The sequence below is a fragment of the Mesoplodon densirostris genome, chromosome 9 (assembly GCF_025265405.1).
Source record: "Mesoplodon densirostris isolate mMesDen1 chromosome 9, mMesDen1 primary haplotype, whole genome shotgun sequence".
In the NCBI taxonomy this organism is placed as follows: Eukaryota; Metazoa; Chordata; class Mammalia; order Artiodactyla; family Ziphiidae; genus Mesoplodon; species Mesoplodon densirostris.
Window position 1 is genome coordinate 28,964,966 of NC_082669.1, and position 21,641 is coordinate 28,986,606.

Below are 21,641 nucleotides of genomic sequence, written 5' to 3' on the forward strand. Positions count from 1 at the left end.
AACACAGACTGTTTAGGTGTGGAAAAAAAAATCAATGAGCTTTCCATTTCTAATAAGGCTATCTACACCCTCGTTTTTTAAAGTAAAGGGGATTCTTTGTTTCAGCAACTACACCATCAAAGCATAGGGCAGCTCTGGGGTCTATCCTGGAAGAAATGCCAATTTTAAATACATTACAGTAGTTATTACTGTGAGGCATGATTTGAGCATATTTTCTCATCACATTTTTAATTATTTTCAAGCTTTCTATAAAAATTTATACTTTTCTATTTAGGAGAAATAATAGAATCAATACCATTTTTGAAGTTTGGGGCAAGATCAAGAGTACAGAAAGGTATAGGGCTAAAAAAGTTTTTTGAGGTGCTTAGGTGCACACAAATATATCACTTCCTTTTTTTTCACAAATGGGATTGTCGTATGGATGTTGTGGGCAAAGTAAAGACCCCATCTTGGCCATCACTCACCAGACACACTGGGATCTACTGCAATCTGTTTGCTGCTGGGCAGTATCCCCCAGGTGGCCCCAAAGGTGGACACAGGGTTTGTGGGTCCTGAGACTTATGCATATAAAATTAGTTACAAAGTGCAAGTGAATACTTGGAATGAAAAATCACAAGATGTTTTCCTTATGCAAATTTCATAAAACATAAGACCCTGCCAGCATACTGCTAGGACCACCCAGGGCCTTGGAAGGAGCTTCAGTTTCACTAGCTTTACAGTAAATTCCCTCTAGGGGATTTACTTATCCATTTGTTCTTTGATGGATATTTGGGCTGGTCAGTTTTATTTTGTTTTGTTGTGTTATTAAAGCAATACTGGTGGATGGACCTAGAGTCTGTCATGCAGAGTGGAGTAAGTCAGAAAGAGACAGACAAATACCGTATGCTAACACATATATATGGAATTTAAGAAAAAAAAAAGTCATGAAGAACCTAGGCGTAAGACAGGAATATAGACAAAGACCTACTAGAGAATGGACTTGAGGATATGGGGAGGGGGAAGGGTAAGCTGTGACAAAGCGAGAGAGTGGCAAGGACATATATACACTACCAAACATAAAATAGATAGGTAGTGGGAAGCAGCCGCATAGCACAGGGAGATCAGCTCGGTGCTTTGTGACCACCTAGAGGGATGGGATAAGGAGGGTGGGAGGGAGGGAGACGCAAGAGGGAGGAGATATGGGGACATATGTATATGTATAGCTGATTCATTTTGTTATAAAGCAGAAACTAACACACCACTGCAAAGCAATTACACTCCAATAAAGATGTTTAAAAAAAAAACAAACAATACTGGGTGGGAGGTGTGAGAGGGAGCTTTGTCAGCTGAGGTCATTCTCACAGTGGCTGTGTTGCCTTCCTTCCCCAGCGGATCTGAGAGCCCTCAGGCCATCAGGAAAGCAGCAAGGAGGCTTCGGTTCTGCATTCCCGGAAAGTGGCTCAAGCCCCCTCGGGAGATTCTGGCTCTGTAGATCTGGGCGGCACACAGAAGTCTGCATTTTGACAAACGTCCTCAGGAGTTTCTTTGCATGCTAACACTCCAGAACCAGTTATTCAAGCTCCAGAAAGAGCACAGGCTTGGCCTTGGGAAAGTCACACTGTCTCTTGCTTCCCTTTCTTTATCGGGCAAAGGAGGAGGATGATAATATGCATCTGGAGGGTTGGTGAGGGGCTGGGGTAATGAATTCACATTACATTCATTCCATTCCATTAGCTCCATTGCACAAGCGTGGCACAGGGCAGCTTTATTAACATCTAATCTAGGCAGAACCTCCAGTAACTTCAGGAAGGGAGCAATCAAGAAACACTGCCACCCCAGTGCTCTGCCTGGCCCCAGCAAGGACACAGCCACCATTCACAGCCACCCCAGAGCGGGTGGGCAAGAACGCGGCACAGACTCTGTCACCAGTGCAAGGGAAAGGAGAGGTCTCCTCTTCCAAGGGAACCGATACATTCCTAGTCGACAAATGTGAAAGTGGAAGCTGGGTCTGGACCACCTGATCAATCAATTTTTTTTTTTTTTTTTTTTGCGGTACACGGGCCTCTCACTGCTGTGGCCTCTCCCGTTGCAGAGCACAGGCTCCGGACGTGCAGGCTCAGCGGCCACGGCTCACAGACCCAGCCGCTCCGCGGCATGTGGTATCCTCCCGGACCGGGGCACGAACCCGCGTCCCCTGCATCGGCAGGCGGACTCCCAACCACTGCGCCACCAGGGAAGCCCTGATCAATCAATTTATGTCCTAGTGGGAAAAATATTTTGGTTTCCTGGTCCCTAGATCATGATGCTTCACATGTTCCTGCAAGTAAAATATCCATAAATAGAATTTTTTTAAAATAACAGGTGATCTCTGTTATCTAATTCCCATTGCTTGATAGAATTTTTTATAAATGAGCAGAAAAACTGAGCATGAATGGCAAAGACAGCTTACCCCCATGACATGGTTTAGGCTTTCGTACACTGGCGTGCCAGAGTTAACTCAAAAACAGATCTCCGTACACATGGGTATATTTTACAAGATTCTGAATTGTTACCAAGAACTTTGGTCAATGCAACTACATAACTGGAAAATCAACTACAAGTTTAAAGTCTTCATTTTATCAAGGATTTGCAAAGGAAATTTTCTCTAAATTAGCAGGAAAAAAACAGGGCTTCAAATCGCAGGAGGAATGACAATGATTGTGAGAATGCTTGCGCAGCTGAGCACAGCAAACGTGTCTGGTCAGCTCGTCCAAACCTGTCTCTTCCCTCGGCAGTTAGCAGGCCGGGGCACTTTCAACACAGCCCACAGACGTATATCAGAGACACAGAGGCAGTGCCCCGAGAACACCGGGAGGAACTGCGCTCCAGACAGGCCTGTTTCCAAATCAGTGATGGTAAGTTACCTGCACACAGGTTTTAGTCTTCACCAAAACTGCAAAGGAAGGTTGCCCTATAACATCTGGAAACATGATGACGAGAGACTGGGGACCGGAAGGAACGCTAGAATTTAACCAGTAGAGAAGAGGGGCGACATTCTTATAAGAGGGGACAAGGCTTCATTATGAAAAAATAAAATAGTATGAGGTGTTTGTGCAACCCTAGCTGCTCATTTTTTGTTTTTTTAAACCAGAGAACAGGCAGACCTTGGAGGTATTTTGGGTTTGGATCCAGACCACTGCAATACAGTGAAAATCGCAATAAAGTGAGTCACACAGATTTTTTTGGTTTCCCAGTGCATATAAAGGTTATGTTTACACTATACCATAATCTTTTAAGTGTTCAATAACGTTATGTCTAAAAGAGCAATGTACATACCTTAATTTAAAAATACTTTATTGCTAAAAAATGCTAACCATCATCTGAGCCTGAGATCTTTTTGCAATCATAGCATCCAAGGTCACTGATCACAGATCACCGTAACAAATACAACAATGAAAAACTTTGAAATATTGCAAGAATTACCAGAAGTGACAGAGAGACACAGAGTTAGCAAATGCTGTTGGAAAAATGGCACTGAAAGACCTGTTTGATATGGGGTTGCCACAAACCTTAAATTTGTAAAAGAAAAAAAAATGCAGTGTCTCGGAAGCGTGATAGAGCAAAGCGGTAAAACGAGCATTAGATTTCGGTTTCTGAAATTAGGCTTCAAGATTTCTGAGGTGAAACAGCTCCAGTGCCATGGGAGTAGGTAGGAAAGGTGATTTGGAGGTGCAGATCTCTGGGGTTCTGAATGTCACCCTCAAGGGCACTGAGTGATAAACCTCAAGGATGAGGAAGTGGGTACCTAAGACTGTCCCACTGAGAGCAGCTGAGAGCTCTGAGATGCCTCTTCACACCCCTCTTTGCACCTCGGTACCCGAAATACGAGTTACGGTGCAGCGACTGGGGAGCCCTTCAGAGGAGAGCCAGAGCAAGTGGTCGGTGAACAGGTTCAAGATTTAATGTGGGCCTGGGTGGCACAGACAGGGAACTGGACTGGGGAGGGGCTGCGTTAGCAGTCAGAGCAGGAGAGGGAGAGACGACAGGCAGCTGGGGGGCATGGACTAGGGGATGCATATGGCGCAGGTTAAGGCCCCCGCCAGCAGCATCTGTTAGCATGTACATGCCACATATGAAGAAAGTGAGCCCCAAAGGTAAGGTTCAGGTCGACAACAAGCAAGGGAGCGAAGAAGGCTGATCATGGTACCAAGGGGTGTAGTCAATCCACTGAGCAACTGAACCAACCAGGGAGATGAACGGGCTGTGCCGGCTTCCTGCCTGAGCGCCCAACAATCGGCAAACGCTCAGCAGACCCCTGAGAGAAACCTGCTGAATACATGAGCGAGTGAACGGATCCTTCAGTAGCCATCACTGATGGTGCCTCAGGGTGTGCTGACGCGTTTGCTTAACCCAGCGTTACTGTAAACAGTTCAGAAACGGAACTGCTGCACAGTAATCAGACAGCTGCAGTCAATAAGGAGAAACTTACTGATGCACAGATTCACCCTTCCATACTTGCTGGGGAGACAAACTCCGTCCCCCATGATTTTCTAGAAAGGAGTCATTGGTGAATTCTGATCGACAGAGCCAGCACTGCTATGAAATAGAACCCAAAGTTGCCAAACCTAGAAGACACAGGTGGGAAGCTTGCATTCACAAACAAGGAAATGAAAGGGAAAGAACTTATTGACCAAATCATTGGGTCAGATATTCCGTAAGTCATGGTAAGGTTTTTAAAAAATAGTATTTGCAAATCAATCATTCTGGGGTAGCACGGGTGTCTGAAAGCTCTTCAGATGATTTCAGTGAACAGCCAGCGTTGAGAACCACCCGGCTGAGTGCTGTTGAGGGTCAGCTGCCTGACCCCGGACCGCCTTCCACTTGGCTGCACGGAAGTAGCTGATGTGTGTGCTCCCAGCTGCCGGATATTACGTGGGCCCAGGATTTAAACAAGGTTGCCTGGGTGTGCATATGTATTTTAATTATGAGGATAGAGGCAGTAAGTAATTATTTTGTTTTCACAATGCCCTGCTGTCTATCTAGCCTTTGGTGCTCTTGTCACCGTTCTTTTGACTTTTTCTTCCCACAGACATTGCTGGGTTTCTTATCACATTTATCCTCAGTTCCTCTGAGGTAAGCTGCATACTTATAATCATTTCTTGCTATCAGACCATACAGGACCAAGAGTTTAAAAAAAGACATTAAACAATATTTGAGTATGTGTAGAGTGTGAGTGAGGGAAACTTTCATGGAGAAAAGGCTTAGGTGGAGCCCAGGATTCACTTCCGTGCTTTCTCACCTCAAACGGAGTCTCCATTTCCCCCTCTATAAAAAGGAGAGGGCTTCCCTGGTGGCGCAGTGGTTGAGAGTCCGCCTGCCGATGCAGGGGACGCGGGTTCGTGCCCCGGTCCGGGAGGATCCCACGTGCCACGGAGCAGCTGGGCCCGTGAGCCATGGCCGCTGAGCCTGCACGTCCAGAGCCTGTGCTCCACAACGGGAGAGGCCACAGCAGTTAGAGGCCCGTGTACCGCCAAAAAAAAAAAAAAAAAAAAAAAAAAGGGAGAGAATGAGCGTCACGTTCTCCTCCTCAACTAGGAGCTATCACCTTACCTCTGTGTGTGTGTGTGTGTGTGTGTGTGCCCGCACATGCCTTTGGGAGCCTGTGGTCACTGCACAAATCGGGAAGCTGCCCTGCACTTGGACCAGTGCGTTGAGCGGGGTGATCACCGCCAGGTGGCCGCTGCACCAGCCGGGAGACCGGAGAGGACAAGGCAGTGATGCCGCCCTCGTTCTCCTCCTCTAGGGCACAGGAAATTGAGTCTAGGAAGGTGATCTGACCTTTTGAATTTTGCATGATGGAGGGAAAAGTGGATACGAGACAAGACCAGAGACAGCGCGTGCCCATGGCTGGTGGGGTCAGCGCAGGTGGGCACCGAGCACCACAAAGGGTGCAAAGTCAGGAACAGACAGTCAAGAGCGGGCCCCTGGCTGCGCCCCGGGAACCCACGCTGTGTCTGTACCACCGTCTCTTTAGGAGACCAGGCTCTCTCTCCCAGCTCCCTGCTCCCTCCTGCCCTGGGGCTGCTCCCTGCTGGTGAGGGCTTGCCTGCCAGGATATCTGCTCTGTGGGTGACACAGTGGAACGTCAGTGATTTCAAGCAGAGGAACAGAAGGCAGAGAGAGTGAGAAGGGCCTAAACAAGATGTTTTCTCAAAAGTGGTGATGGCTCCGTATGTGCCACCAGGAACTGAAAAACAATACATTCAATTCCACAAGGTGACTTCTAAGGCTCCTCTATAGATTTTACTGAATCATAAGCAAAAGAAAATACAAACTTGAGTTTTAAAATACTATTTTCTCCTTTCCCTGTGAAATCTATCCCTTACCAACATAAAGAGTGGATGTAGCCCCAGGATCACCCTGTGTTCACCACTGACTTTCCTGTTTTAGCTGGAGGCGGCTCTAGGTTTCCAAGGTGATGAATTCCTTCCTCCAGCATTCCCAAGGGAATGCACCCTCGAGGGCACAGCGATGGGCTGGAGAGACCATGCCCTTAGCGCCATAAGCCTGGGCACCAGGAGTTACAAAAGAATAAGAGGATCAAGCAGTATCCTCAGGGAAATGACCACCTTTTGGTACACATTTGCAAGGCATTTCGACTGGAAAAGGATAAAGGACAATTCAGAATTATTGGGACACTAAGCCTTAATTTAAGGAAAGGGGAGGGAAAGAACCATTGAAGGAGGAGGCCCAGAGCCCCCCCTCCAAGTCCCTAAAAGCCTTCAGAGCACCTTCCCAAGTCTGGATGTCCCCATAGAACTCTGTTTCTTTTGCGCAACTGAAGTCAGAGTCATGAATTTGCATTACTATGAGTCATGGTTTTGAATGATCCAAAATGCCTTTGCTAAATTGCTGGGACCTTTCTAATATTTCAAGGATAACTACATATCTGCTAAAAAGCAGAGTCTGTCTAAAGCCTGCAAAATAAACGCCCGTGAACATGTAGTGCTGAGCAATTATGATGGCCAGAAATAATCTAAAGCACTATGTGTTCCTTCTTTTACCCTCTTCCAAAACCAATCTGAGATAGCTGCATGGACGCAAAGTCTTAGAGTATCTAGCATTTGTGAGAGATGAAGTTAGAAAGAAAATTGTTAGAATGCTCTGGAGTAGCTTCCTCTTCCTATTTTCATTATGGACTCTTAGCAGAAAACTTTGACCTAGATGTTGGTCACCGACTTAAGGAAGTCTCCAAGCACTGCTCTATTGACTGCCCCCAAACTCGATGCTTGAAAACCTCTCTCTGACTGGACCTCCTGATGTAACAGGCTAGCCCGTCCTGTACGATCATCTGGACAGTAGGAGGGCCACGTCCCCGAGGCCCTTTTGCCATGCTCAGGAAGAGCCCTAGGCAAACCTCCCAGAATTGGTGCTGGCACAAGGCAGCTGCCTCTCGTGACCGACCAAGAGCTCTCTCTCCCGAGGATGCAGTGCTGGATGCTGAGTTAGGACAATTCATTCTCCTCCTCACCAGTCAATGCAAACTCGCTTTTAAGGTTAACTTCCAAATGAAAAATGTTATTGCCAGATGTCATCCTGTCAAGCAGCCCCTCTTGAAGACAAACTTTCCTTTGTAATGGGGAAAACATACAAGCCTATGCAATGCATTGCACCTGTACAATAGTTTCATTTTTTATATGTTATGCGCATCTCACACTGGCTGTACTGTAAGTTCTTGGTGGATGCACTTCCTGTCCTGGTTCTGCCATCATCTGCGTTTTACGAAGACAACTGCTTCGTGTCTGTCGGCACCTCCCATGCTTCCTTGGCCACTCCCTGGGCCACAAGGAACAGTCACAGCGTGACCGGGAAGACCAACACCGCCGCCAGGAGTGGACTGGACTCAAGTGTTGAGCCTTAAACCACACCGCCTAAGAGACACTTAGGTTAATCCTTGGATAACAGATGCAAAAACTCTCCTATGTTGAAAAGAAAAAACTTTAAAAACAAAACCCCAGTCTCTAGAGAAAGTTTCCATCAAAATTAGAGTAGATATAAATACAGTTTCCTCCTTGAAAAAAAATCATGTTTTCATTATTGATTGTCCACAGATATAAGCAGAAATTACTGTTTCCAGAAGAGAAAACTGTGTAATCCCATGAAAGAACGAGGAAGAGTAGTGCAGGGGTGCTGCGCAATCAGGGTGAGACATGTTCTTGTTTCTGTTAATCATTAACTAAGACTAAACCCTGAAAATGAGCCATGGAAAGATAATATGGATTTGGCTACTACAGTCATCTGTGGAATTTATTACTAACTGTAAACTACAGTTTTTGGTTATAAATTGGCCAAGCTATGGGTTTCCCTGGTGGCGCAGTGGTTGAGAGTCTGCCTGCCGATGCAGGGGACACGGGTTCGTGCCCCGGGCCGGGAGGATCCCACATGCCGCGGAGTGGCTGGGCCCGTGAGCCATGGCCGCTGAGCCTGCACGTCCGGAGCCTGTGCTCCGCAACGGGAGAGGCCACAACAGTGAGAGGCCTGCGTACCGGAAAAAAAAAAAAAAAAAAAAAAAAAAATTGGCCAAGCTAGTGATTCCAAAACTAAGTGGAGTAAAAAATGACCAATACAACCACCAACACAAAGGCGATTTCATTTAAAAAGCCTGGACACATGACCTCTATAATTTCAAACATGGAAAGTAGAACTAAAAGGGTAGAAGGTAAATCTGTTCTCACAGGACATGACCAACAGAAGTGCCCTGAAGCCTTGCCCATTGTGAGGAGCTGACAGGCACACACACTGGAGGGGACCCCTGGGACTATCTTAGCTCATCTTCTTTTTCCGAGATGTCAGTTGAGGAAATTAAGACACACATAAGGTAAATAATTTTTCAAAGTCCCATTTTAGTTTGGATTCTTTTGACTAAAATTAAAACATGTGAAAATGTTGGGCAAGTTAGAAAGATGGGACACATAAAAGTAACCAATTCAGGGACTTCCCTGGCAGCACAGTGGTTAAGAACCTGCCTGCCAACGCAGGGGACACGGGTTCGAGACCTGGTCCGGGAAGATCCCACATGCCACGGAGCAACTAAGCCTGTGAGCCACAACTACTGAGCCTGTGCTCTAGAGCCCGTGAGCCACAACTACTGAGCCTGTGTACCACAACTACTGAAGCCCATGAGCCTAGCGCCTGTGCTCCGCAACAAGAAAAGCCACCATCCCGCAACTCGCCGCAACTAGAGAAAGCCCGTGTGCAGCAATGAAAGCCCAACGCAGCCAAAAATAAAAAGATTTTAAAAAAAAAGTAACCAATTAAGTGAACTTTGTCCATTACAGGTTTTCACATAGGTGTGCAGGCTGGACTCAGTCCTCTAACTGGTCATTTGTAGAAATGCTAGCAATAGAAGCCCTCCAAATTCCTAATCTCTGATCCCCCTCTACACTGACAAATCTTTAGCAACATCATCAAAACCACATTTATTATCTGCAAATTGCTGGAGAGGCACCACCAGCTGGCCCTGCCCGGTGGCTGACGCCAGGGCAGGCAGCTGTAATAAGCCTGGCACAGGGATGACGTGACCTGCTTGTCACTGTGCCTGGTGACATCTGCTAGGACAGCTTCTTACGAACCGGTGAAAAAGGTATATAAACTTGATTCCATAAACGTATTCCGCGTGATATACAATTTGAACACTTTCTTCAGAATCAATTATACAGTAATAAACATAGAAAAAACAGCAGTCCTCGGGGATGAAAAGCGGGATCGTTTATGTGCTGCAGTCGTGGGGGTAGGTGGAATGTGAGTGTGCCGGGCTCTCGGGCTGGCCTGGATTTGCAAGTGCCCCCGACTATGCGGTTCCAAGGACGCTGGAGCCTCCGCGGGGCACGCTGCACCGCAGGGCTGCAGTGAGGTTGGGCTGATGTTCTTGATGCAGACCTTGCTGCAGCCATTAAGGGGACTGCTCCATGACAGGGAGCACCTAATCTCGGCTTCCAGGGCATTTCCTGGCCTCCTCAAATACATCTGCAGAACTCAGCATCTACTGGAATTGTCAGGCCAGATGCAAAGTGAAGCAAGGGACAGTTTACGATATTTCACCCACAGTACTGTGTTTCAGGCCATTCTGTTCCCAGCACAGCAGGAATCATGGGCACAGTGGGAGAACAGAGGCTGCTTAGTCATTAAGGGTGTGTGTTGTATGTGTTGTTTTGCCAAACTTCAGTCATGGGTGTGCACACCAAGTTAGGACTGGGTCTTGTCACCTGTGTACAGCTCTGCAGAAGGCCGAGGGACCTTGTCTAAGGCAAGCTCTGATACTCACGGACTCCTGCTTGACACTACCCAGGGCCACATTTAGAACACAGTCCGGGCTCTTTTGACCAACAGCTTGAGCATTCCTTGAACTGTTCCACTCTCCTTGGGATGACATAAAATTCGTGGTTTTAGGGATGCATAATGAAGGATGGTGTGGTGAAATGACATTATTTCTTGGTGTGATGGGATTGGCTTTAAACTTTTTCAGAAATGAAAGGATAGATGGTGAAATAATCTTGATGATTTGGGACTCTGGATGTGTATTACAGCTTCTGGGTATAATGGAAATTTTTAAAACAATTTATTGAAAAATCCACTGAATGGTCCTCACCTTCTAGCTCTCTTCTGGAAAACCCCTTCCTGTGTGCAGAGAAAAACTGTGTAAACGTGTTCACACCAGCCCTCACTGTTCTGGCTAACAAATCCAAAGCAATCTAAATGCCCACCAGCAGTGGCAGGCCACCCTGAGGACGAGGAACAATTACACAGATGAGGCTGTTTCATACAGATTGCAATTTGGAAAGCTCTCAGTTAAAGTGAAGTTTAAAAAAAAAAAAAAGAGCAAGTAGCAAAACAATTTGCATCATATAAACTCATTGTATAAAACTATAAACCAAACCTGAAGTATTTTTATTTGTGCATATGTTTGTATGTAGAATACAGAGAAAAATTCTGGAAGGCACCTCCCAAACTCTGGCCAGTGGAAGTGGGATCTGGGAGGTGGAGAGCAAGACTCCCTCTATTCTCTGACTTTCTGCGACCACTGAACTTTTTACAAGGAGGAGGCGTTTTTGTATCAAGGAATTAAAATACAGCCAAACAAATAAACAAATGGAGACAGATAAGAATGGTGGAGGGAGGGAAGAGGAAGGATGGTGGAGTGCAGGAAGGGCACGCTGGCAAACCTCTGGAGCTTGCTGTTTTCATATTCAAAGGGACGGGAGTGAGGTGGGCAGAGGCCTTTCATTCCAGAAAGAAAACAGTGTCAGCATTAAAAAAAAAAAAAAAAATGGGGCTGATAACAGGGCTGCGCCCCATTAACAGAATGATGGAGGCTTTCATCAGGGCTGAGAGGGAGGGTGACTGTTCTTGGTAATCACAGGAGCTGGATGACTGTGGAGGTCGCCCAGGTGCGCCCCTGTAATTTGTATTGTAATGACCTTAACCAAGTCATGTATGTGTCAGGCATTTAGTTTCCAAGTGCAGATGCCCAGCAGTTGACTTTTTTTTTTTCCCGCGGTATGCGGGCCTCTCACTGTTGTGGCCTCTCCCGCTGCGGAGCACAGGCTCCGGACGCGCAGGCTCAGCGGCCATGGCTCACGGGCCCAGCCGCTCCGCGGCATGTGGGATCTTCCCGGACCGGGACACGAACCCATGTCTCCTGCATTGGCAGGCGGACTCTCAACCACTGCGCCACCAGGGAAACCCCAGTTGACTTTTAAATTACTCTAAAATTACTCCTGTAATCTGAACAACCACAAGTGTGGCCAGGGCTCCATCCAGGGAGTGTGCACATACTCAGGGCACACTGGTCGAGAAGTTAAATGTTCTTGAAGGCACCTGTGTTCTGACTCACGAAGACGTCCTAGGAACATCGCTGGCATCTGTTTTGCAGTTTTACAGATTGGATTTCAGGTTCTTTCATGGGGTCCTTTGTGCCAAGGGGGCCTGCCCTGATGGATCCCAGCTTCAGAGCAGGGCAGGGGAAGGTGAGTGCAGAGTCTGAAACCAAGTTTTCTTCTCTGCGGAGGCGGTCATCGCATTCCCTTCTCGGTACCTCGGGCTTTGTGGGGCTGTTCATCCAGACGGGAGGGGAATGGGCACCGAGCAGGTGTGGCAGATATCAAGGATGTGGGAGCGGGTGCACTTTTACTCCCTGCGTTACACCAGGATCTGAGGAAGGAGATCCCTGTTTCCATGTTATCACCTCCCCGGTGGGCCCATCTCAAGCGGCTATGGACATACGCACCCAGAGTTACTACTGTGGGTTCCTTTCCGCAGCCTGTGCTCACCGACCGAGGAGTGCCGTTGGGAGGGGCGGCTGCACACCGGGTGCTGGAATGTTCCCCGCTCACCTGCATGGGTTCCTGTAAGCCTTGACTCATGGCCAGGCCTTCCCACATCCTGGGTGAGAGCACGGCCCACGGGGCTGGGTCTCAGCTGGGGGCGTCGGTGCTCACGCACTGATGAACCCCAAAGGGGAGCTTCCGACTTGTCCCGACAGCACAAAGCGCAGGTAAGAAAAGGCTGCTCTCTTAATGCTCCTTCAAAGTCAGTTCTTGTCATTCACGCTCCTAATAAAAATAAAAAATCTTTGGTGCCAATAAGACGCATTTTGCCACACATTTGAAATGTTTGACGTGCTTCAGGCGCAAACCACCTTTCGTTAAAGCATGCGCTCCGCCTCGTTTGGGTGCAGAGAATAAGGCTTAGGAAGAGCGTTCCGGAGATCCACCGTCCCCTCCCTCCTCAGGCCTAGGAATACGCATTTTTAAGAGTGCCACGGCTCGGGTTGATCGACTCTCTAAGGAATGACGGGTTACATAAGGGGATTTTGAGCACAAAGTTCAGAGCACAGACTAAAAGAGACAACTGAGAAACTTCTGCAAATGAACACGAAGTAGGGTTAGCCTGGAGCGTGCTGCAGGGCAGCAGGGCGTCCGGGTGCCTGTGGTCCGTCTCAACAGCACACTTGCGGCAGCGGGGGAAATAGTTTTCCTTGTTGCAAGTGGGCAGTGGAAGTAGTGAAAGCCTAAGTAAACTCTGGCCATTAGATAATGGGCCATTATAACTCTGGACAACTTCCTGAATGGCTCTAAAAAATGAGTTTCTCATTTCCTGCCCGGAGAAAAGAGAAATATTAGGACAGCATTGTGTACACAGAACGTGAGCCTGCAGCGGGGCACAGACGGAGAGGGGCAGAGGGGACAGAGTGGGGGGAGACTGGGGTCGATTCACGGCTTAGAAGGGGAGACAAAAAGAAAGGCAAGACTTCAGTTCCCCCCAGCTCACAGTCCCCCACACCCCCTGCTTGGCCCGCCAGCGGCTGCCGCCTCTCCCCCCCGCCCCCCCCGCCCTGGGCTGCGCGGGCCTCCGGGCCTCCTGGCAAGAGCAGAGGCCAGTGGCCCCTGTGCCCCGGAGGCTGGCCCCGGGCACTGCGAGCTGCACGGCTGTCCGGTGGGCCAGGCAGGGGCTCCTCGGAATGAACTAGGCAGAGACGGGGTGAGAGGTGGAAGCATAAAGAAAAAAAGTCACCCTGCAGCTCATATTAAAACAGAAAATTCTGCTATAGTTGGTTTTGTTCCAAGACGCTGCCAGGAAAGAACTGGCTCACAGAGAAGCGGTAGTTCCACTTTTCCCATGCTCTGGTGATACGTCTTTCCAGCGCTCTGTCTTCCTCCACAGGAGCCAAATAACCTCACTTTTCTGGATTACCACAGACCGCCATTTTTTTGGGGGGTAAATCTTACAACCTGTAATGACTGGTTTTAAGACACTCAGAACGTTCTGAATTGGAAGCCCTGGCTGTGTGAACGAGAGCAAGTTATTCAGTCCCTGAGCTTCAATTTCCTCACCTGTGAAGTGGAGATACTGAAGCAGGAAAATTGTGAGGCAATATAGACATTAGATAACTCATAATAATTACCCAGCACAGGGCCTGGTACCTGGTAAACAGCAGCTACTATAATACTATCAATACTGGTTTTAAACTATGTGTGAGACGCACAAGGAGTTAGCCGTGGAAGAGGGTCACCTTCCCCAGGGGCAGGGGGCACGTCCCTACGCAGCCCTGCACGTTGTCAGACTCAGGGCAACACGTTCAGTGGACAAAACATGGAGCCCAAAACACGTGAGCTCGGCCATCGCATCTGCCACTGTGTCACCAGGGGCACCTGTGAGAATCAAGGACACGCTGGGTAAAGAACCCAGCACCGTGCCAGGAGACACAGGGACCCTGGGTGTCAATTCTTCTCCCTGCCTGATACTTAGCAGATCACATTTAGCAGAATTTCACCACACCGTTGACGTTATGGTATGGTTAAAATGAAAATTCTACATGTTCAAGGATTCTTGTCTAGCTATTTCAGAAGTAATTTTCAGAAGGTAGAAGTATTTATAAAGCACCAACTATACACTTTGTTCTTTCTGTGTTGCTCTATTAGGTTTTCACGGACTCCTTTAGAGACAGAATCATCCCCATTTTATAGGAAAGAAAATGGCTCAGTGTGACAGAGCAGATGCCTACGGGTCCAGGAGCACACGGTGACCTGGGACCTGAAACCAGAGCCCACCTGACCCCAGGGCCCACCAGCTTTCCATTCCGCCATGCCATCCCATGGAAAAGCAGACACACGCAGAAGACTTAAAGAAGATGGAAATGACACTGAGTTTTCATAATATTAGAAGAATTTGCATGAATGCAGTGGAAAGGGGCAACTGAATGCCAACTCTGATGCCTCAGGTAAGACATACCTGCAGCAATTTTTCAAAGTGGTATGTATTCTTTATATGATTGAATACGGAATACTTGTGTGGATGTTTTTTATTCTAGGCAGCTGACTACTGTCCACTTAGGCACCGGAAACTTCTCAAGGCTTCTGGTGTCCTGATTTTCTGGTGCTAGTTGACCCTTTGGGGGTCTAGAGAAATGAAGGGGAGGACACACCCTCCTTGGACTGGAGCATGCCCTTCAGTAGATCATTCCGATGGAAATGGGCCTTTGCCACGGTTACTTCCCTATTTCCTGAGTGTCCACAATATGTGTGATTGCTGGAGACTATGGCCAGGGCTGTGCTCCTCTGGAATTCAGACAAGCAACTGAACTGGGGAGCCGGGAAGGAATGTGGCAGGCGAGTGCTGGGCTGGGATGGATGCTTCCAGATGTCTCATCGTGCCTTTCCAAAGGCCAAAAGCCAGTATGTCAAATTCCTCTTCCCAATAATAGCCCTTCAAATACTTGAAGATAACTATTATATCCTCCCTTAGTTTTCTCCCAAACAAGCAGCCCCAGGCCATCTTCATCTGTCCTTGCGACTTTTCTGAGTGCCTTCCCCACCCTTTGGCCCATTTCAATTTGCAAACATCCCTCCCAAGTGCAGTCCTGGAGCTGAGCACTTCCAATCAATATAAGCTTATCCAGTTTTAGGTCCCTTGCTTATTCCTTAATACAACTTGATCCAAATGCATGCTGGATCTCACTCCTGTGATTAGGTTTTAAGTCAGAGGCAAAGGGATCTTGCAGATGTCATTAAGGTCCCAGATCCAAAGGGAGAGTATCTATGTGGGCCTGACTTGATCAGGTGACAGCTCTTAACAAATGTCTCTCCTGGCAGAGACACTGTGGTCATGAAGAAGCAAACAGTCCTGCTGTGGGTGGGCAGGCAGCTGCTAGGGCTCAAGGGCCTCAGTCCTACAACCTCCAGGAAGTGGATTCTGCCAGCAACAGGGATGAGCATGGAGGAGGGCTGGGAGCGCCAGATGAGAACCCAGGTGGAAAACAGCATTGTGAGCCCCTGAGAACCCAGGCACCAAACAGGGTGACGATGCATGTGTATTGTTTTGAGCCACAGCACTTGCAGGAATTTGTTACAACATCCCAGGTGGGGCTGTTATTTCCTTATGGTAAACTAAGCCTCACCTTCAATGGGTGCATCTGTTAAGCCGGCTTTCCACCATCCTGTGTCTTTGCAGCTGGCTCTGCCTTGACCTTGCTGTTAATGAATTCCCTAGTTCTGTTCCATTCATTGTGGTTCGTATTTTAGGGTCCTGATCTTGCCAACCTGTATATTCAAACCCCTCATTATTTCTTGTATTAGAAAAACCTGGGTACTTACTGAACCTGGACGATCCTTCCCAGCATGTCGCCTACTGACTCGTGTGAGTAATATACAGAGACAGTGGATTTCATTTCACCAAAGACTTCTCAGTATACTTAACTAATGGCTGTCTGCATTATAGTTCATATTTATTTATTTTTTAATTTGTTATTGAAGTATACTTGATTTACAGTATTGTGTTACTTTCAGGTGCAGAACAAAGTGATTCAGTAATATATATATATGTATGTACCTATATTTGTTTTTTTATTCTTTTCCATTACAGTTTATTACAAGTTATTGAATATAGTTCTCTGTGCTATACAGTAAATCCTTGTTGTTTATCTATTTTACATATGGTAGTGTGCATCTGTTAATCCCACACGCCCAATTTATCCCTCCCCTCTCTTCCCCTTTGGTAACCATAAGTTTGTTTTCTGTGTCTATGTTTCTGTTTTATAAATAAGTTCATTTGTATTATTTTTAAGATTCCACATACACGTGATTATCATATATTTGTCTGTCTCTGTCTGACTTACTTCACTTAGTATGATAATCTCATTTGTTGCTGCAAATGGCATTATTTCACTCTTTTTATGGCTGAGTAATATTCCACTGTGTGTGTGTATATATACACATCTATGTATATATATACACCACATCATCTTCTTTATCCATTCATCTGTTGACGGACACTTAGATTGCTTCCATGTGTTGGCTATTGTAAATAGTGCTGCTATGGACATTGGGGTGCATGTATCTTTTCAAATTAGTTTTCATCTTTTCTGGATATATACTCAGGAGTGGGATTGCTGGATCATACAGTAACTCTACTTTTAGTTTTTTGAGGAACCTCCATACTGTTCTCCATAGTGGCTGCACCAATTTACATTCCCACCAGCAGCATAGGAGGGTTCCCTTCTTTTCATGCCCTCTTCAGCATTTATTATTTGTAGACTTTTTGATGATGGCCATTCTGACCAGTATGAGGTGATACCTCATTGTAGTTTTGATTTGCATTTCTCTAATAATTAGCAATGCTGGGTATCTTTTTATGAGCCTATTGCCTATCGGTATATTTTCTTTGGAGAAGTGTCTATTTAGGTCTTTTGCCCATTTTATGATTGGGTTGTTTGGTTTTTTGTTATTGAGTTGTATGAGCTGTTTGTATATTTTGGAAATTAAGCCCCTGTCAGTCACATTGTTTGCAAATATTTTCTCCCATTCTGAAGGCTGTCTTTTTGTTTTGTTTATGGTTTCCTTTGCTGTGAAAAAGCTGGTAAGTCTGATGAGGTCCCATTTGTTTATTTTTGCTTTTATTTCTATTGCCTTGGGACACTGACTTAAGAAAACATTGCTAAGATTATTTAAGAGAATGTCTTACCTATGTTCTCTTCTAGGGGTTTTACAGTGGCATGTCTTATATTTAAGTCTTTAAGCCATTTTGAATTTATTTTTGTGTATGGTGTGAGGGTGTGTTCTAACTTCATTGATTTACATGCAGCTGTCCAGCTTTCCCAACACCACTTGCTGAAGAGACTGTCTTTTCTCCATTGTATATTCTTGCCTCCTTTGTTGAAAATTAATTGACCGTAGGTGTATGGGTTTATTTCTGGCTCTCTATTGTGTTCCATTGATCCATATTCTGTTTTTGTGCCAATACCATGCCGTTTTGATTACTGTAGCTCTGTAGTATTGTCTGAAGTCCGGGAGGGTTATGCCTCCTGCTTTGTTCATTTTCCTCAGGATTGCTTTCACAATTCTGGGTCTTTTGTTGTTCCATATACGTTTTAGAATTATTTATTCTAGTTCTGTGAAAAATATCATGGGTAATTTGATGGGGATCACATTAAATCTGTAGACTGCTTTGGGTAGTATGGCCATTTAACAATACTAATTCTTTCAATCCAAGAGCATGGGATATTTTTCCATTTCCTTGAATCACCTTTGATTTCCTTTATCAATGTTTTCTAGTTCTCAATGTATAAGTCTTTCAGAAACCTCCTTGGTTTATTCCTAGGTATTTTATTTTTTTGACACAATTTTAAACAGGTTTGTTTTTTTTTAACTTTCTCTTTCTGATATTTCATTGTCAGTGTAAAGAACTGCAACAGATTTATGTGTATTAATCTTGTATCCTGCTACCTTCCTGAAATCATTTATCAGTTCCAATAGTTTTTGTGTGATTTTCTATATAGAGTATATAGAAATCTACATACAATGACAATCGTACCTCTTCCCTTCCGTGGTCACACTCCAGACCCTTTGGGCTGTCTCCGAGTGGCCAAACCAAGTGCTCTCCCTGGGTCTGTCCACTGAAGCCAGTTGCAGCACACACCAGCATGTGCCCGTCTTGGGCTGGGAAGTGCAGTGATGTGGCCAGGACCGTCTGTCCTGGTCTCTCTCTACCCTGTGGGGCCACAGGCCAGCTCCCACACTCTCCTCTCCATCCTCTGAAGCTCCCCACCTGTGCAGGCTGACCTCCTGGCTGGTGAGGGAGGTTCCCAGGGTGAGGGAATCCTTCCTCTTTCACGGCTTCCTCCCAGGGGTGCAGGTCCCCTCCCGATCCCTCCTCTTCTCCTTTTCCCCTTCATCCTACCTGGTTACACGGGGATCTTTTTTGCAGCTTTGGTTGTATGAGATCTTCTGCAAGCTTTCAGCAGGTATTCTGTGAGAACTGTTCCATATGTAGATGTATTTTTGATGTATTTGTGGGAGGAGGTGAGCTCAACATCCCTCTACTCCACCATCTTGATCTCCTCTTCACATATTTTTAAAACACAAGTTTGATTAATGAGTTGCAATTTTCGAAGGGCAAAAAAGGATTCCCTTTCCTCAGTCTTTGTTATCATCTGTAGACCCACCAGAGATCTCCACTCAGCCTAGCTGTCATTTAAAACTTGGGATTTATATAGTGTCTCACCATATCACTCTTTTTGTTTTACTGCAGGTAAGCTGTCATTCCCCTGCAAGAGTGACCTGACCTACTGTGTGTCATTCTCGTATTGTATTCACCAAAGAAAGCTTTCAGCGAGGGCTCTAGACCATTGGCAAAGGTATCTGCTACAGTCCTTCCGTACTATGGGGAGGGCTCAGTGGAGTGAGTCATGAAGAAAATCCAAAGGAAGCCCTTCACTGGAGTTCAAGGCTGACTGACTGCAGACTAAGGAAGGGAGCACAATGTTTTCGATGCATTTCAGAGATCATATGCTTCAAGCTGTCTACGACACTGACATTGCAGTGGTGGAATTCCAAGTGGAATATGTAGGTGACTGTGTGCTGTGACTTGAACTGTTCAGTAAGAGGTGTCCACGTCCTGACCTCTGGTATCTGTGATGTGACCTTATTTGGAAATAAGGACTTTAAAGATGTAATCAAGTTAAAATGAGGTCATACCTGACTGGGGTGGGTCCTAATCCAATGACTGGTGGCAGAAAGGAGAAAAGGAAAATGGGGAATAATGTAAGGTAACGTATCTTCTATCCATGTGTGAGGTTCAAAGACTATCTTTCTACTCATTGAAGTACAAAGAACGACCCAAGTTCCTGATGCCAAAACAGTTCTAATCCAGATTCTGCCACTTTGTAACTAGCTTTAAACAACTTTGGGTTAATCACTTATCTACTAATGGCCTCAATTTCCTGTTCTGTACATGAGAGTCATGCCCTAGATGTTATTTCAAACTGTGGGTCTCAACCCAGCAGTGCTGTGAAATCATCTTAGTGGGTTAAGACCAGCATAACAGATAAGAAAAAGAAATAGAATGGAAAGAAAAGAAAATGGACAGTAACAGAGTGATATTATAAAGACAGTATTATTTCATAAAACTTCATATATAGTCATGTGTAAATGTCATAATTTTTAAAATGAATTTCTCAGTTTGGTAATGTTTGAAAGCCATTGAACCAAATGTTATCTTGACACCTTTCCTGTGCCAACTTTTTATGAGTCTACGACTGGCTTCAAAATCTCCTATAGAATAAACAAGAAAACACTGACAGCATGTTCTGAAGAGAGGAAAAGAGCTGGAAGGTTAAAAAGAAAGAAAATTCACTACTCCAAAATGATCTCTTTGCCCATTCTCTTCCCGGCAACACCAAGGAGTTGTGCAGAAACAGCCACTGTTACCCTAGGTTGGTAGGTAACTTGGTGACGGCCTGCTCGCCAAGGGGAGGCTTTGCCCACGGGGAATTTAGAGGCTGCCCTCCCCGCTCTGCACCGTGGCCAAGGGCAGGTGCGCTCCGGCACTGCAGCTCCAGTTCATCCACACCCCAGCTTCCTGAGGACCTGGCCTCTGTTGGGGTTCTGCAACACACAGCAAAGAAGAAAGCAGAGCCAGGCTAAATACGTCTGCTTCCTACCAGCAGCAGGAGTGACCAAGAAAAAGATGCACGTCCTCTGCCAGCACTGCATTTTCCTCCTGTTCCTTGCCGTGGACGAGGAAAGAGACTGTCCACAAAATCGAATGTCTGGGGTACGTGCCTCAGGCCCACACTATGTCAAAAAATAACATTGCCTCTGCTGCCGGAAGTCCACAGTTGATAATGGCCCTGTTAATCATTTCCACTCCCTATCTGCACCGAGCCCCACCAAAAGCATGTTTCAAAACGCTTTCTGTTCAAATTGCTTTTGTTTTACGTTAGGAAAAATTCCACCTGAAAAACTGTTTGACATAAACGTGGTAACCATATACTTTTTTTAAATTTATTTTTTTAACATCTTTATTAGCGTATAATTGCTTTACAATGGTGTTAGTTGCTTCTGTATAACAAAGTGAATCAGCTGTATGCATACATATATCCCCATATCCCTTCCCTCTGGCGTTTCCCTCCCACACTCCCTATACCACCCCTCTAGGTGGTCACAAAGCACCGAGCTGATCTCCCCGCGCTATGGGGCTGCTTCCCACTAGCTATCGATTTTACATTTGGGTAGCCAAGTACTTTTTTTAAGTATTTAAATTCCAGGTCCAGGATTGAGCTTTCATGCTTTGCAGCGCACCTTTTGTGGGCATTTTTCTAAGTGTCTGGTGGCTGGGTTGCGGGGAGGTCTTGTCATCAATCACCAGCACCCCAACCACCGGGTCACCCTGAGGTCACAGTGCCACAGGGAGGAACGTCCCCTGTTTGTCCCCACTATGTCCACGTTGCAGTGACCGGCATTTATTATCAAAACAAAAAGAAACAAGAACTCCTGATTATTACAGCTGTGTAATATGTCTTGAAATAGGGTAGCGTCTTTTCTACAGATGGTGAAGGAGCAACTAGCCTTCAGGGGCAAAAGAATGAATGGCGACCTAAAGCTCACACTTTATATTCAAAATGGATCAAAGATTTAAGTCTAAAATGCAAAACTATGAAACTTTTATAACATAAGAGAAAACCCTCAGGATTTGGACTTTGGTGCGGAATTCTCAGATATGACACCAAAAGCATGATCCCTAAAAAGAAACGCATCACCTGCAATTCTTTGCTCAGCAAAGACCCTTGTAAGGGGTTGGAAAGACAAGCTACGGACTGGGCAAACAGTCCATCTGGTTGCATGTGGTCT

General features: G+C 46.1%; 1 protein-coding gene across 1 annotated transcript in view; it reads right to left on the reverse strand.

Annotated features, from left to right (window-relative positions):
• EGFR (epidermal growth factor receptor) overlaps positions 1 to 21,641 on the reverse strand; it is a 197,785-nt gene that overhangs the window by 109,505 nt on the left and 66,639 nt on the right. The gene's annotated exons all lie outside the window — the stretch shown is intronic.